Source organism: Mustela lutreola, chromosome 3, assembly GCF_030435805.1.
Source record: "Mustela lutreola isolate mMusLut2 chromosome 3, mMusLut2.pri, whole genome shotgun sequence".
Taxonomy (NCBI): Eukaryota; Metazoa; Chordata; class Mammalia; order Carnivora; family Mustelidae; genus Mustela; species Mustela lutreola.
Window position 1 is genome coordinate 191,071,414 of NC_081292.1, and position 15,863 is coordinate 191,087,276.

The 15,863-nt window shown below is 38.9% G+C and overlaps 1 protein-coding gene across 25 annotated transcripts in view; it reads right to left on the bottom strand.

The window, feature by feature from the left end:
- The window catches only part of MAP2 (microtubule associated protein 2), a 292,390-nt gene extending 276,858 nt beyond the window's left edge, over nucleotides 1-15,532 (bottom strand). For 21 of the 25 annotated variants that reach the window (XM_059168192.1, XM_059168211.1, XM_059168210.1 and 18 more), the window contains exon 1: nucleotides 15,285-15,532. The gene's annotated coding sequence lies outside the window, so the exon portion shown is untranslated. The remainder of the gene's footprint in view (nucleotides 1-15,284) is intronic. The other 4 variants (XM_059168215.1, XM_059168214.1, XM_059168213.1 and 1 more) reach the window with 2 other exon arrangements.
- Nucleotides 15,533-15,863: the final 331 nt, after the last annotated feature.

Sequence of the window (15,863 nt, forward strand, 5' to 3'; positions counted from 1 at the left end):
TGTACATATTCATGTATAATTCAAGTGTTTAACTTTTAAATTTTATTAATTTAAGTAGTGATAGAATAAAACTCAGTAAATTACATTTTAAGCATAAAGTGAATTTTTCATGAAATTTGGTATAAATTTTTCCAAAAAGGGGCCAGTTTTTGCTCTATAATTAGATTATATTATAACTAATTACATAACATAGTCATCCCAAATTTGAAACACTGTTTCAGCGTTAAATACATCCTGTGTGTGGGTACATGTACACACTGGCATTTCCTATGACACTCTCCTTGGTAGATCTAAGAATCATTACCAAGTTGCATGTAATTGATAACACTTTTTTTTTTCAGGGGAATGGTCAATGAATAGCTCTCTTATCCATTTTACCACTTCTAGAAGAGTCAAATAAAAACATCTCTTTTAATGGGACAAAATTTGCCCAACTATTTAATTCCAGTGTGTTAACAAGATTTATTATTAAAATCAGCATCTGTATCGTTTCACATAAAGAGCACGTAAAACAAAAAACCTAAAACTTGCAGTTTCTTATACAGTGAGTCCCAGATTACACTTTGGAGTGGAAAACCTCATGCAACATTCTGGAGAGAAAGAGAATAATATTTAAATATCTGAATTCTAATCCCCAGAGTATTTCCATGGTCATGCACTCATAAAAGAGAGAAAATATTTGGGTTTTAGCAGCTTCCTGCCAGGATCACTTGAATCCTAAGGGTTGAAAAATCATTTGAAAGGCATTTGTGACCAAAGACACAGTAAAAGGTTCAGAAACAACAAACCATCCCATTTTTAAAAATTTAATTGTGAGGGTAATTGATTTAATAAATGTCCTCTGATATCATATTCACACAAAAGTTAGTTTATGTGTGAGAAAATGATTTCAGTTATGGAAACTGAATAACAAGAGTAATGCCATCTGTCTTAATTTAATAGCAATTAACCTTCACTTCTGGAAACTAAGAATAGTATGGACATATTTAATTAAAAGTGGCTGTCTTGAGGCATCTGGGTGGCTCAGACGGTGAAGCATCGCCCTTTGGCTCAGGTCATAATCCCAGAGTCCTGGGATCGAGTCCCACGTCAGGCTCCTTGCTCAGTGGGGGAATGTATGTTTCTCTCTCCCCTCTACCTCTCCCCCTACCAGTGCGCGCTCTCTCTCTCTCTCTAATGAATAAATAAAATCTTAAAAAAGAGGGGGGCACCTGAGTGGCTCAGTGGGTTGAGCCTCTGCCTTCGGCTCAGGTCGTGGTCTCAGGGTCCTGGGATTGAGGCCCCCATCGGGCTCTCTGCTCAGCAGGTAACCTGTTTCCCCCTCTCTCTCTGCCAGCCTCTCTGCCTACTTGTGATCTCTCTCTCTCTCTCTCTCTGTCAAATAAATAAAAAAAAAATTAAAAAAAAAAGTGGCTCTCTCATGAAAATATAAATAGTAGCCTTATTTACACCTGATCATGTTCTAAAAAAGGATTCAAAAGATAAAGGCAAAAAGAAATTATTAGTAAGAAAATAAATCACTGAAGAGTTAGTATGTGAAATGTATTAGTTCCTAAGAGTTATTGGAAAGGCACACAATTTTATTCTGAGTTTACTAGAGGCCAAAAAAAAAAAACAAAAAAAAAACCAATGTAAGCACAACTCGTGGGCCTATGGTGAAACTAATCCAGTGGTTTAGGACTACAGGTTCTACTATGTTCTGACTTGAGACAAAACTAAAAACTCTTTCCATGGGAAATATGCAACTATTGTCCTTAGATAGTTTTTATGTATTTGTGACCTCTTACAAGTATGATTGCCTAATTTCAAAGACATTTTCTAGATTCATGTTCAAACAGGACAATATATGCTAGGAGTTGGTAACCTACAATCCACAGGTCAAACGGGGCTATCACCTTTACTTGCAAATAAAGTTTAATTAGAACACTTTAATACCCATTTGGTCACATATTATTTATTTATTTATTTATTTATTTTAAGATTTTATTTATTTATTTGACAGAGAGAAATCACAAGCAGAAAGAGAGAGAGGGAAGCAGGCTCCCTGCTGAGCAGAGAGCCCGATGCGGGACTCGATCCCAGGACCCTAAGATCACGACCTGAGCTGAAGGCAGCGGCTTAACCCACTGAGCCACCCAGGCGCCCCTATTTTTTTTTTAAAGATTTTATTTATTTATTTGACAGAGAGAGATTACAAGTAGGCAGAGAGGCAGGCAGAGAGAGAGAGGAGGAAGCAGGCTCCCTGCCGAGCAGAGAGCCTGCGCGGGACTCGATCCCAGGACCCTGAGATCATGACCTGAGCCGAAGGCAGCGGCTTAACCCACTGAGCTTCCCAGGCACCTGGTCACATATTATTTATGCGCCTTTTCTTGCTACCACAACAGAGTTGAGTAACTGCACAAAAGTGACCTACAGAACCTAAAGGTTTTCTATTTGGTGTTTTATGGAATAGCTTGCTAACCCCTACCATATGATAATAGTTATAAAGATATTAAACATTTTTAGAATGCAAATATTTAAAATCAGAAATAAGTAGCAAAAAATGTTTCTGGATGTTTAAAACTGTTCGGAAAGAAATCTGTGTTTACTTAGATATTTCCTTGATTTTCAATACACGTGTCCTTGATTTTTAATAATGGTTTACTACGTTCATTTGTGAAGTCATGCAGTCCATGTCCAATATAGCCTAGAAATCAGAAGAACTGTATTGAAATTTGTCCTTATTTCTTCATTTTTCCAAAACCATCGTCCTTTCAAAAATATATATTCTACATGCACATGACATAATCCCAATAGAAGCTCATATTACTAACTACAGTTCTACACAGCTTCTAACTCTTTTGGCTTCCTCAAACCTATCTTCTGGAAGATGTCATAGGGCTAGAATTCCTCACTCCATCCCTATCAGGATCGTCTACTTCCATCCACTGGTATTGATATTTTCTCAATGGTTCATGAAAATGTCTGAAACCATAGCTCCCAAACAAATCGCTTAGTCTCACATTCTAAGTAGGTCAGTGTCCCTATGCTATGCCGTATGTAGAAATTCTAAACCTGCCACTGTACTCTCTCAAATGTGTCTTCTTAATCTTGGGATATCACATTCCACCTACCTCTCCCCAGGTCAGAAGCCCTCACCCTTCCTCCAATAGTCTTATGATAAAACCAAAACTCCTACTAAACCCAGTGTTGAAGGACCTCTACAAATCCAAGACTACCTTCTAATCCCACTCTTCTCCAAAAGCAGTCCCTCATTGCAAGCAATCGGGTTTACTGTCATCTCAGTGCTTTTGCTTTTACTACCGTCCTACCTGGGCACTTTTCCAAACCCAGCCACTTATGCAGCCCCACTCCACATTCTGGCTTCCCACATGAAATCTTTAGCTTCTACATATGGTGCTGTATCTCCCCCCTCTGAATTTGCATAGCATTTATAGGCCATACTATTCTTTACCACTGATCTTATTGTGCATTATATTCTTTTTTAGTTTGATGTCTTGTATCTCTAGTCAATGTCAATTAGAGGAGAGCAATATGCTATATATTTTATACTCGGTAGCATATGCATGGTCGTACATTTAGAAGAAAATTACTGTTTCTTTTTAAAGTCTGATCATCAACCCTTTAAAATAACATTTTCCTTTTTATTTGTTAGTGGTATCTCAATATTAAAAAGCCCACATTTGAATAAAATTCTAAGACCACTATTTAGTTTCATATATACTGGAATCATTTCTCAGTCTGGTATTCATACTTTTAATATTTAACCTGAGTCCCTGCAAGTCTGGGAAATAGGTATACCACGCTACCATAGGGTTCCAGATTAAAGTAATTTACATTATGATTTAATTAATCCTAAGAACAAAACAAAAGGGAGTCAAGGAAAGAACAAAAAAAAACAGCATTGATTCAATTCTTACTCTAAAAAAAGTACTAATTTCTCCTACATTTTGTGACATATTGAATGTCCTGTAAATGACATTACATGAAGGAATTTTAAAAAATTAATAGTTCTGTTTTCTATTGAGGAATACCTAGGAAAAAGTAAACAGCCTTAAAGCATGCCAGAAATAAAATCGATCAAATGTCTGGCAAACTGTGTTTAATGCTAAATTCAATAGATCATTGCACTGGGTCTACAAATATCTGACAAGTACATTAAGTGTTTTAGTATAAGCAATATTGCAGGGTCATTAATCTCATGGGGGATCCAAGATCATTGTGAAATTTGATCATCTCACTTACTAAATTCTCAAGAGATTCAAACCACTGTCTCCATGAAGCAAAATACGTGTTACTCTACTATTTAATTTATTTATGAATTTCGGTACCCTGTTGGTCATTGCTTGTTTACCAATAAAGCTGCTTGGGGAAATAGCCAAAGAACACAACCATATTAAAACTGGAATGATTTTTGTGACTGCGTTTCTCAAATATGTATCTGTAATTTTTTGTCCAGGTTTGCTTTTTAAAGGTTACTTTTGGGTACAAAAAAAGGCTACAGGAGGTTAAAATTACTTATACATGTAATTTCCCAGTATATTAAGATAATGACCCAGTTTGGGGTACCTCTGTTTAGAGCCCTATATGAGATCAGGTTAACATAAGTCTAATTTTATCCCCACCATTGATTTCTGACTTTCTAAATCATTTTTCTCTTGTGATTTAACACATTAGTGAGTAAGATACAGATATGCCTATAGGGATTTAGAAAATATAATTACTTTTTGAAAGCTTTTATGAGATTCTCGAAGAAGTTCGCTTCTACCACCTTTAAAATTAAGATGCACCGCACGTCCAGTAAAAGTCAAAAACCCCTAATCCTGGGGCACCTGGGTGGCTCAGTGGGTTAAAGCCTCTGCCTTTGGCTCAGGTCATGATCCCAGGGTCCTGGGATCAAGCCCCACATCAGGCTTTCTGCTCCACAGGGAGCCTGCTTCCTTCTCTCTCTGCCTGCCTCTCTGCCTACTTGTGATTTCTCTCTGTCAAATAAATAAATAAAATCTTAAAAAAAAACCCTAATCCTGGTCCAGAGGATCTGGGTGGCCCGGTACTTGCTTTCTGCTGCTCTCCTCTCCTACAGCCCTTTATCCTGGTTGTTAGACTCCAGTGCCACTGGCCTTATATTTGTTTCTCCAATATGCCAGGCTTCTTCCGGCTTCAAGGCTTTTTTTTTTAATGCTCTTTCCATGTTTTGAAAATTCTTGCTGCCCCTCCTCTTCCCCATATTTCTATGGCTCCTATTTCTCATTACTTGAGTCTCCAAAGGCAGCCTATCTCATCTCAAATAACCTCTACTGTATCTTTTTGTTTCTTCTTCCTTATAGCAATTCTTCATATTTCAAACGTTCATTCATTTATTCATTTGTTAGTTTCGGTCTCCCGTTATTAGACTCCATGAGGGTGGGAATTTGTACGGCAGGTCTAATACCCTACACATTCAGAAAAATTCCTGCTGCAATATTAGAGATCCAATAACTGTCTGTTAAATAAATAAATGAATGATTTATGGGCCATGATACTAGAAATACTTACGGCTCACCAGCCTGATATTTAAGTGGAAGAAAGAGTGAATCTTTCCCAAGGAAGAAAAGGTATTATTTTAATTTCTTAGAGGGCTTGTATAATTTCAGATTATCATATTCAGTAAACCACAACTAAGAAGAGCATAGACTATCTTATTTTTTAAAATTTGCCTTCATAAAGTGTAGATTCCTGGTGTGCAGTTAAGATGATTTTTTCTGTATTTATGGCTCAAAATAAAAATACTTTAGAGGAAGACAATATGTACAACCCAGTCTTTTGCAAATGTGCATGGAAAATATTTTAAGAAATCCTCTTACATCCACTCAGTGATAAAACAGTTGCTCCGATTCTGACAAGTGGATGAACATGCTCACGAGAGAAACAGGACATACTAACATTCTCTAACAGAAGGGTAACAGAATTCCTTCACTCCCTAGGTAGTGATATCGTTTCAGTTTTCAGTGACTAGGAATATGTTTCTCTTTAAATATTTAAGCATGGTTTCTGCTTAATTTCTTTCCTCCAAGATGCTTTTCATGCCTTTCAAATATTTGTCAACTTAAGACTCTAGAATGCCTAAGCAGCGTGGGTGCAGGTGAAGCTCTACTGAACACGGTAACCATAGCAACACCTAATTCTCCTGTAATTTGCTGTCTCCTTGGAAGAAGTGAAAAATAAGAGGGAAGGAGCACTGGAGACCGAGAAACAGGAAGACATACAAGAAAGAAATAAGAGGCCCACAGCCTTTCTAGCTCACTTCCTCTCAGCTAAAAATATTAAAGCTGGGGAAACACAAAGGGAAAGCTATTTTTGAGAAAATTTCATGTTGCAAGAGGTCAGAAAAAAGTTTCAATCGGGCTATTTTTGTTGGATTCCCCTCGTACATAGAGCCAAGTTTAAATACAATCTCCAGCAATCTGGAGGCATCAGCATGGATAGTTCAAGCTCTGAGAAAATCTCTTTGGCTTTCCAAGTACCTTGAGTCTGAGCACACATCCCCAGAGAATTTAAACTTCTGTTTTAAGAGATCCAAACCGCAGGAATGGCCCTGGGCAGGAGCCCTGTCAGCATTTTCCTGGATCGGTTTAGTCTCACCATTTTCAGAAGTGTAGCTGGCATGTAGCTGGTTGGAATGGCCTTAGCATTCCAGGTCCCTCCCTCTTTTGTGTCCGTGGAAAAGTCACAGTGGAGTCACAAGGTTGGGCAGGGATGACTGCCAGGTCACCTAACCCCTCAGCTCAGAAAATGACAATATGATCAGAACTGGAAATGGAGAGTCCGAGTGGAACAGTACAGCACTGGCAGCCTCAGCAAGTAGGGAGCTGGAGCTCTGAATGACGGAGTCTTAGCCAACTCCCCTTCTCAGGACCCTGGATAAGCCACTTTACAGCTCCCCATACTGATTTATCTATACGTGCTTCAAGGGTTCACACCATTTGCTCTTGACAGTCCCTCTTTCCCTTCAAACATCATCTAATTCATATATAATTAGCAATAACAAACGTGTCTTCTGCAATGGGGCAGAGGCATCAAAGTAAAGAATACAATTAATGACATTTCATGTTTCCAGCTATATAAGCACATAATCCTTCTATGGCACTAACTAATAGGGTTACAAAGAGCTACTCTGTTTATATAGACTATAAATATATTAGAAACACAAGGAAAGATTTTATTAAAAATCAAAAATCTGTTCACTCATTTACAATATCAGCTTTGTAATGAAAAACTTTGGATTCTTATCACAAACCCTCCCGTAGTCTTTAAGAAGGGGCTGAAATAAGGCAGTGAGACTGTCCAGGATTGTGCAGCTTTCTTAAATTCTAATTTTGATAGTGACCACCCTCAGGTCCTATTCAAAACAAAAGGAATGGAAGTCATGGAACTGGTGACTGAATCTGAAATAGGAAAGAACTTTGAAAAAGAAAACAAAACAAAAAACAAAAAGCACCACAAAACCTCAATTTTACCAAAGGCCACTCAGTAGTCTATAATAACTTCCATCATGTAATCTGTGAATGAGGCAAGCTTTAGTTAGAGACACAATGGCCAAAGCCCATTTAAATAAGCCCTAGACCACACTGACTTTATTGTTTTAGAAGAGATTTGGCTTTCAGTAGGATGCTTAGTGCTTTCTTAATACTTTCTTGGCAGTAAAATTTCTGAAGTTCTATCAACTCTAGCTTCTGCTGTTTCAATGAAGATAAACAGCATCTTGCATGCAAAAGTAGTGTCACCCTCCCTTTTAAAAGATAAATATAAGTACCCAATATTTCAATTTAGGACATTTTGATCAAAATAGAAGTGTTTTTATTTTGAGCCCAATATTTAGTTTTACTACTTGATTTCAGTAATGGACAATGGAATCTGGACTATATCTCTAAAAAGAAAAGTACACCAACAGGCCAAAATTCATAATTCTGATTTTATTAATCAACACCCATAACATTGTTTTTCTTTCTTTTTCTTTTTTTTTTTTTTTTAGATTTTATTTATTTATTTGAGAGAGAGGGGTAGAGAGGCGGGTTAGGGGAGCAGGGAAGCTGAAAGGCAGGAGAGGGAGAGGCAGGGTCCCCACTGATCAGGGAGCCTGGATGCAGGGTTCCATCCCAGGATCCTGAGATCATGACGGGAGCTGAAGGCAGACACTTAACTGACTGAGCCACCCAGGTGCCCCCATAACAATTTTTTTCTTATAAAATTGTATTTAATACCAAATGTTCTTATGTGGAACATCATAGGACAGTTTTTAATTTTCTCTAAGTCAAATGATTGTAAAATAATTTATTTCAACTTTGAAAAAGGTGTGCTTATAAAAGGCTATCTTAGAAGATTATCATACACACACACACACAAATACCATAAGCTAACTTTGTGAAACACAAGGCAAACAAATTCCATGTGATCATAAGTTGCTACATGTACTAGGACTCCATATTACTTACTGTCCACAGAAGAAAGAAATTGTATGCTTCAGAGTGCAAACTTTTTCAAACAAATATGTATATGCAGTAAATTAATGAATGAGATCCTGTCTTAGCTATACTCAATAACACTAACATAAAAGAATGCATAACTGAATCCTTAAACTTTCATACTTGTTTTTAAAATGGGCCAAAGGAATATGGTATCTCATATAAACACTAACAAAAAGTAAGCAGCATATTGTTTAAAATATTGTTCTGCCAGAAACATGCATCACTTACAGAAAGACTAAATTACAATTTTGAGAGGCATGATGCTCAAATAAAATAATAAAACCTCAAAGCTGAGCATTATTTAATTGCTTTAATGTCAGTGAAAGTGATGCTGCATCATTCTTTCTAGACAATAAAATTGAGAACTTTTTTTTTCATATCAATTCATTATAGAATTACACTGTTGTCCATTAACAATACAACACAGTACTGTTAACACTGTTACAACAATAAAATGCAGCCAACTATAAAGCCATAAACACTTAGATAAAATAATGTATAAGGTTGATACTGGCATGATTGGTTGACTTCAAATTAATAGAATGTGTGTATTTACTTATGAGTTTGCTTTAAATGTAATAAACCTAGACAGTAAAATGATGAAATGTGTTCATGGATATTCAAGTACTATATTTTAAAATCATTTTGAAATGGATTCAAGATGGCTAATAATGATGTTGTTCAGAGCAATGTAATTAGAAATATTTTATATAAAACAATTTAGTTCAGTATTTTCTGATTGGTCATTGACTCGCTGGTACTCAAAATATTAGTACATCTGCAGAGTTAGTTAACTAGCATAAAATGAAGACAATGGATTGACTGATCATAATGACTTCACTAGTCAGTTTAATTTATAAAAATAGCTGAACCATTTCACTTGGTGTCGGGTGAGAAAACTGACAAAAAAGCAGTTGGTTAGGGGCGCCTGGTGGCTCAGTAGGTTAAAGCCTCTGCCTTAGGCTCAGGTCATGATCTCAGGGTCATGGGATCGAGCCCCAGATTGGGCTCTCTGCTCAGCAGGGACCCTGCTTCCCCACCCCTTCTCTCTGCCTGCCTCTCTGTCTACTTGTGATCTCTGTCTGTCAAATAAATAAAATCTTTAAAAACAAAAAAAATGCAGTTGTTTAACTAAATTTTTCATTTTGGAAATAGTTAATCATATAGATGTACCATTTTTACCTGCAGATTTTTAAAGAAATTAATTTAAAGAAGGCTGGTGAGGACACAGTTGGGATGAGCATGTACGTTTAAGATAAGGGAACCTGAGTAAACTTGGTTCAAATCATGGGAAGAAACAAGGTAGTAACTTTTCTTCCTGATCCAGAAAGGCCTCCTAAAGGAAGGAAACATGACCGAAGACTGGTATACAAAGAAAAGATTATTCAAGGCTCGAGGATATAAAAGGCAAGATCAAAGAAAGAGCCAAGATAGAGATGGAGTGCTGAGGAGGGTGAGAAGGTAGCATAAGATTACCACATGTTAAATGAGAAATAGAGATGTAATGGGAAATAAATTTCAATAAAAACAGCAAGATAGATATATATATATAGTACTTGCATTTTCTAATGATCAATGATTTTTGCCAACACAAGTTGAAAAGAAGGAGCAAAGAAAGGAAAGAACAAAAGAAAGGGGAAAGCATCAGGGGGAAGAAAGAAGGAAAAAGGAAAAGAAAAAAGGGGAAGTCAATGGGGCGCCTGGGTGGCTCCGTGGTTAATCCTCTGCCTTCGGCTCAGGTCATGATCCCAGAGTCCTGGGATCGAGCCCCACATCAGGCTCTCTGCCCTCTCTCTCTGGCTGCCTCTCTGCCTGCTTGTGATCTCTCTCTGTCAAATAAATAAATACAATAAAATAAAATAAAGGGGAAGTCAAGCTGTGTGAACTTATAAGTAAAATTATTTTCTCTAATAGACTTATTAACATAACAAAACCAAAAAAAAGAGAAAAGAAAAAAAAGAGACGTTTTCCACCTCTTGTGTTTTAATGGAAAACAAACTGTTTAAAACTCTTCCCAAAGGACACAATAAATATTAACCAAGTGAAAAAGGAAATCCTGACTTCTTTATTTTGTCTAAATTCTCACAGAATTTCATTAAAATGTATAAGTAAAAAGTATCACAGTTAAAATACTATCACTCAAAGGAAAGCTTATTTCTCTTGAACAGGAAACATTAAGTTCAAAGATTAGATTCAAAGTGTTTTCCATAAAAAGTCAATTAATTGTGTTCGCGTTGTTTTAAAATTTTTGATTCATTCCAGAATTGCTTCCAATAAGCATCCTTTGCAAATTTTACATGGAAACACCTATGGACTTAGTTCAAAGTAATGACAGGGAGGGATATGAACAAATTATGAGGAGGCAGAAAAACAAAACAGATTTCTTAGTTCTCCAGCAGACGCAGGCTCCTCTCCATCCTGAATCCACAACTATTAACAACTGAGAACTTGCCTCTTTTTCCTTCAACTCTTCTACTGCAATCCACACATCCAGACCTTCCCACAGACCCTTCCCCTTGATTTTGGTTCTTTGTCTACCACTTCAGACTGCATAGTTCTTTAACTGCTTTCGAGGCCTGGTATAAATTCCTGAGGCTGATAATTCCTTGAAAATGCCCAAAGTTTCTTCTCAGAAAACTATGAATTTGAATCTTCATGTGCTATAGAGCATTTATTTTTTTTTTTAAAGATTTTATTTATTTATTTGACAGAGAGAGATCACAAGTAGGCAGAGAGGCAGGCAGAGAGAGAGGAGGGGAAGCAGGTTCCCTGCTGAGCAGAGAGCCCAATGCGGGGCTCGATCCCAGATCCCTGGGATCATGACCTGAGCCAAAAGCAGAGGCTTTAACCCACTGAGCCACCCAGGTGCCCCTATAGAGCATTTAAAGACATGACTTTCTATAGCTGACTGATGGAAGTATTGAGGGCTGTTAGTATTTGTATTGTATATGTGTGTATACACATACACACACACAAAGAATTATATCTTATCATTCCCTAATTAAAAATATATAAATATATATGGAATAAAGACGTAGGTATACATTAGAGCATTTATATAACTGATGCATAACAGCTTGTCTTTAAGATGTTGGGACATCACCTCCGTTCAAATACAGTCCCTTGCTCTATGTGTCATATCTGTAATACAACTAATACTCAATTGAATGTCACCTCTTACAGAGGAAATAAATCCTTCTAACTTTATTTATTTGTAAATTTCTTAAAGCCAAAGACCATGTTTTCTATTTTTTTGGAATCTCATTACATAGCCTCCAGTATGATATTTCGAATAGGTGACATAGAGGTGAGTAACAAATAGGAATAAATGTTCTCCTAAAAGCTCATTTGTACACTGAGAGTAATACTATTAAAGAATACTAGTAATAGTAATAGAGAAGTCTAACACTCAGATGTGAGATACATGGTGTAAAGGGAGGGGAAAATTGGTGAAATGTTCAAAATACTGCCCATATAAGAGATGCAGAATGAGTAGATGAAGACAATGACAATAATAAAGGCATAGAGAGAATTAAAGTAACAAAAAGAACTGAAATATCTAAAAGATATATCAGGCAGGATTCAAAGAGCTTAATAGCATCTTTAACTCATGAATCAGAGACAAAAGAGCTTATGACCGTTTCAGAATGTTATTTTTTGGTTCATGCATCTAGTAATGACTTACCTAATGACTACTGTTAGCATTAAGGAGTACAGTATTGACCTAAGGGTAGTGTTCTCAGCTACTTTAACTGCTATTTCAGATTCTTTATCTTAATCTGTCATAAGGAAATTAAGAACTGAAAATACTTCATTAATCAGAATAATCAACTTGAATACTAAAATCCCCACATTGGTTTCATATGGTCTGTCTCCTAAGGATGTTGATGAATAATTTAGGGATGCATGCACTGTTATGTATACATCTCAACAAACATAGTAACTATTTAATCCTCAAACCCAACAGTAAAACTATAGTTCTCAAAAGCACAGCAGTCCAGCCTATTATCCAGTTGCTAATAAAATTCAACACAAAATACGTGTGTCATAAGAAAACATGCAAAAATACAGTAACAAATATTTTTCTTCCTTCTCCCTTCTGATGTTTAGAAAATTTGCAAATCAACTTAAGCCAAAAGTGGTAAAGGAATGAAATAGTTCCTTCAGGCTTAGATTCTGTGCCAAGTTTCATTTCTGGCTGCATATTTTTGTCCAAGTTCAAGATCCCTGAAAAGAAATACTTAAAAGAGAAAATACCCCTTTAACCTCAGCAAAGCAAAATTAGTAGAGGCTGCTATGGGAAGAAAAGGGCTTCTGCCTAGAGATGGGTGTGCTCCCGGTGTTTGGTTTCCACTGAGAGGATGTCTGCTCTCTCAATGAATCTGAAGTAGCTACTATGATGAGGTAATGGCTGTGCCAGTTTCACTGGGTCATGCTCTCTCAGCACATTCTTTCTCTTTCTCCTCCCTGAGAAGGTGCTGTAAACAAGTCATCCTGAGAGAGAGCTGCTGCAGAGAATGAACAAGTCCTACATTCAAAACTGAGACAACTATCCCTGCTGTTGGTAGTCTAGACACAACTAGAAGCTTAAAGCAGCACAGACAGCCAGAAAGAAACAGATTATTTGACGTGGGGGGGGGGGGTTAATAAGAGAGGAGAGAAACAAAGAAAATGAAAACTAAAGTAATCAGAAAATTTTTTAAAGGAAGCTTAATTTTTAAATGGCTTAGATCTCTAGATGTACATATTTTAGACAATTTTCTACTTACATGTAAAATTTTTTAAGACTTTTTAAAATTAAATAGTATTATAGAAAATGTTACAAATTAAAGTTAAACAAATCATGAAGAGATAAGCAGCATGTACCGATGATCTTAAAGGCACAATAGCTCTGGTAACAAGCAAATCATGATACAGATGTAAACCTATGAATACATAGGTTATCATTTCTGGTAATAACATTACCAGAAAGTCAATGTTCAAATATTCACACAAATTAATATTCTTTATTGAAAGAAAAAAAATGCCCTTTACCTTTTCTTGGAGGGAGGATGCTTTTTGTGCATAAAGGGGAGAGGGCTGATTGAAACACTGGGGATTTACAAATCCATAAAAATTTCTACCAAAATACCCCTATTGCCCAGTTAAATGGGTGTTTTGTGTCACATTCAAGTGAAAGGCTGTAATCTTCCTCCTGGGCGACCTAAAGGACTTTTATTTATTTAATCTATTTTCATTGCCAAAAAAAATATAATCACCCACAGTAAAATGACAGGGTGACAGAGCTATGCTTTATACTGGGCTGGTACCTGAAGCTCAAGCATGGGACATTTTGCATAATGTGGCTCACATAAAAGGCTTTGTTCTCCATCGCCTCACTGCGGCTGCAAGCCTCAATTTCAGTTTGCAGTCATTTCCTCTCCTGGATCAATCATTTTTAAGTAAATTATACCTTTAACATTTGAGTTAGTGCCTTGCCAACATCCATTAATCCTTCAGTCTCACCTTCAAAATTATGTATCACCCAACAATATCTTTTTCTTGTTTTGCACTACGGATTTTATTCATACCATAATCCCCAAACCCTCAAAGATAAATTTAAAAGAATTTGTCTTTTAAGTAGTTACTCCCTTTCGTAATATTACATATATAATGTATTATATGTGCATGCGTGTGTGCGATGTGTCCAAGTGCACCCATGTGCGTGAGTTTGTATGTGCATGCATTGTGTCAGTTTTAAATGTCTATACCCTGGAAGCATTATGCTAAGGGCTTACAGCAGATGGCACACAGCGATTGTTAGAAACGGGCTTGTTGCTAATGAAAGCTTTTTATTTCCTGACAAAAATCCTGAAGTCCTGACACCAGGCAGTGTAACATCAATTCCAGTTTTCAAAGATGCTTTTTATTCTGACCCCATCTGCTTTACTCCCCCCTCCCCTCCCCTACACACACACAAACACAACACCACCCCACTCCGGGCTCCTTTCATACACGCCTCCTTGAAATTTCCATCCTTAAACAAAAGACTAGGTTGGGGAACGATGAAACTCGGCAATGAGGGCCCCAAAAGCCTTAAAAAAGAAAAAGAATAGATGGACGGTAGGTGCAGGTTTCTCACCCCCATCGCTTGAACAGACCGTGTGGAGCTTCAAGCTCATCCAGACATTTTTTCGTGTCCCACCCTCCAACACGAGCAGACACTGGTTTTTCATTTTCCTAAAATTATATTTATCAATCTTCTTCTTCCAGCTGTTTCTGGAAGAACTACAAGGAAATGCTTTCAAATTGACAAGGCTTTCTTTACTCACTCCTCCGTCAGTGTGCAGTTCTCTGCAGCTAGATGGACACACACACACACACACACACACACACCCCTCCACCTCGAATTCTTTTCCCCCCATTATCTTTGTATAACCCACTCCTCGTCTTTCTACAGCTCAGGTACTGTTAGCTCTCACTATGGATATCCTAAGTTCCCGGGGTTACAAAGTGGTACCTAACCAGGTCATACACGCTTCTACAAATCGAGAGCCCAGGTAGCGGCAGCACCAATTCCCCTGCTCCGTGGGGACACCTGGAGAGGCCGGGCCTGCAGCTGCCGCCAGGTGGGAGGCGGGAGAGCCGGCCAACCTGTGCCTGCTTCCAAGGCAGAGGGAACGAGACCGCGCCCTCCCCATGCCCACCCCTTTCCTGGCTGAGGCTCCCTCCAAGCAGAGAGCCAAGCGGAGAAAGGAAAGGCGCCCTATACAGAACCAGAGGCGGGGACGGCTCTCTTACCTGGTCTGGATGCACCCACGGGAGCGGCTGCCTGCGCTCACGGACCTGAGGACGGTGCCCTCCGGAGAAGAAAGGGAGACGGGGCAGGGGAAGGAGGAAAAGGAGGAGGATAACCGAAAGAAGCGGAAGGAAAGAAAAGGAAGCGAGGAGGAGGAGGAGGATGCTGCTGCTGCCCCGCGGCCGCCGAGAGCCCGCGCAGCCCGAGCACCCGGCCCAGTCTGAGCGCCGCCCTGGCCTGGGCTCTCCAAGCCGCCGCCCCGCCCCGCCCCGGCCCTGGCCCCGCCTCCCCGCGCCGGCCCCGCCTCCCCGCGCCCGCCGCCCCTCCCCCGCCCCACCTCCCGGTGCGGCCGCCCGCCGGCCGCTCCGCCGTGTCCCCAGCTGCAGTGTCCGGGAAGGGAGAGCGCGGCCGCCCCGCCTCCTGCCGCAGCCAGTCCGCCGTCCCGCGGGGACCGCAGCAGTGGCCGCTGGCGGAGCCTGCCAAGCCCCGGCCACACGGGGCTCCAGGGAATTCCCCCTCCGCCGCCGTCAGAGTGAGACCAGCGCCCTCGGCCCAGGGGCTCCCAGCGGACCCTCTTCCCT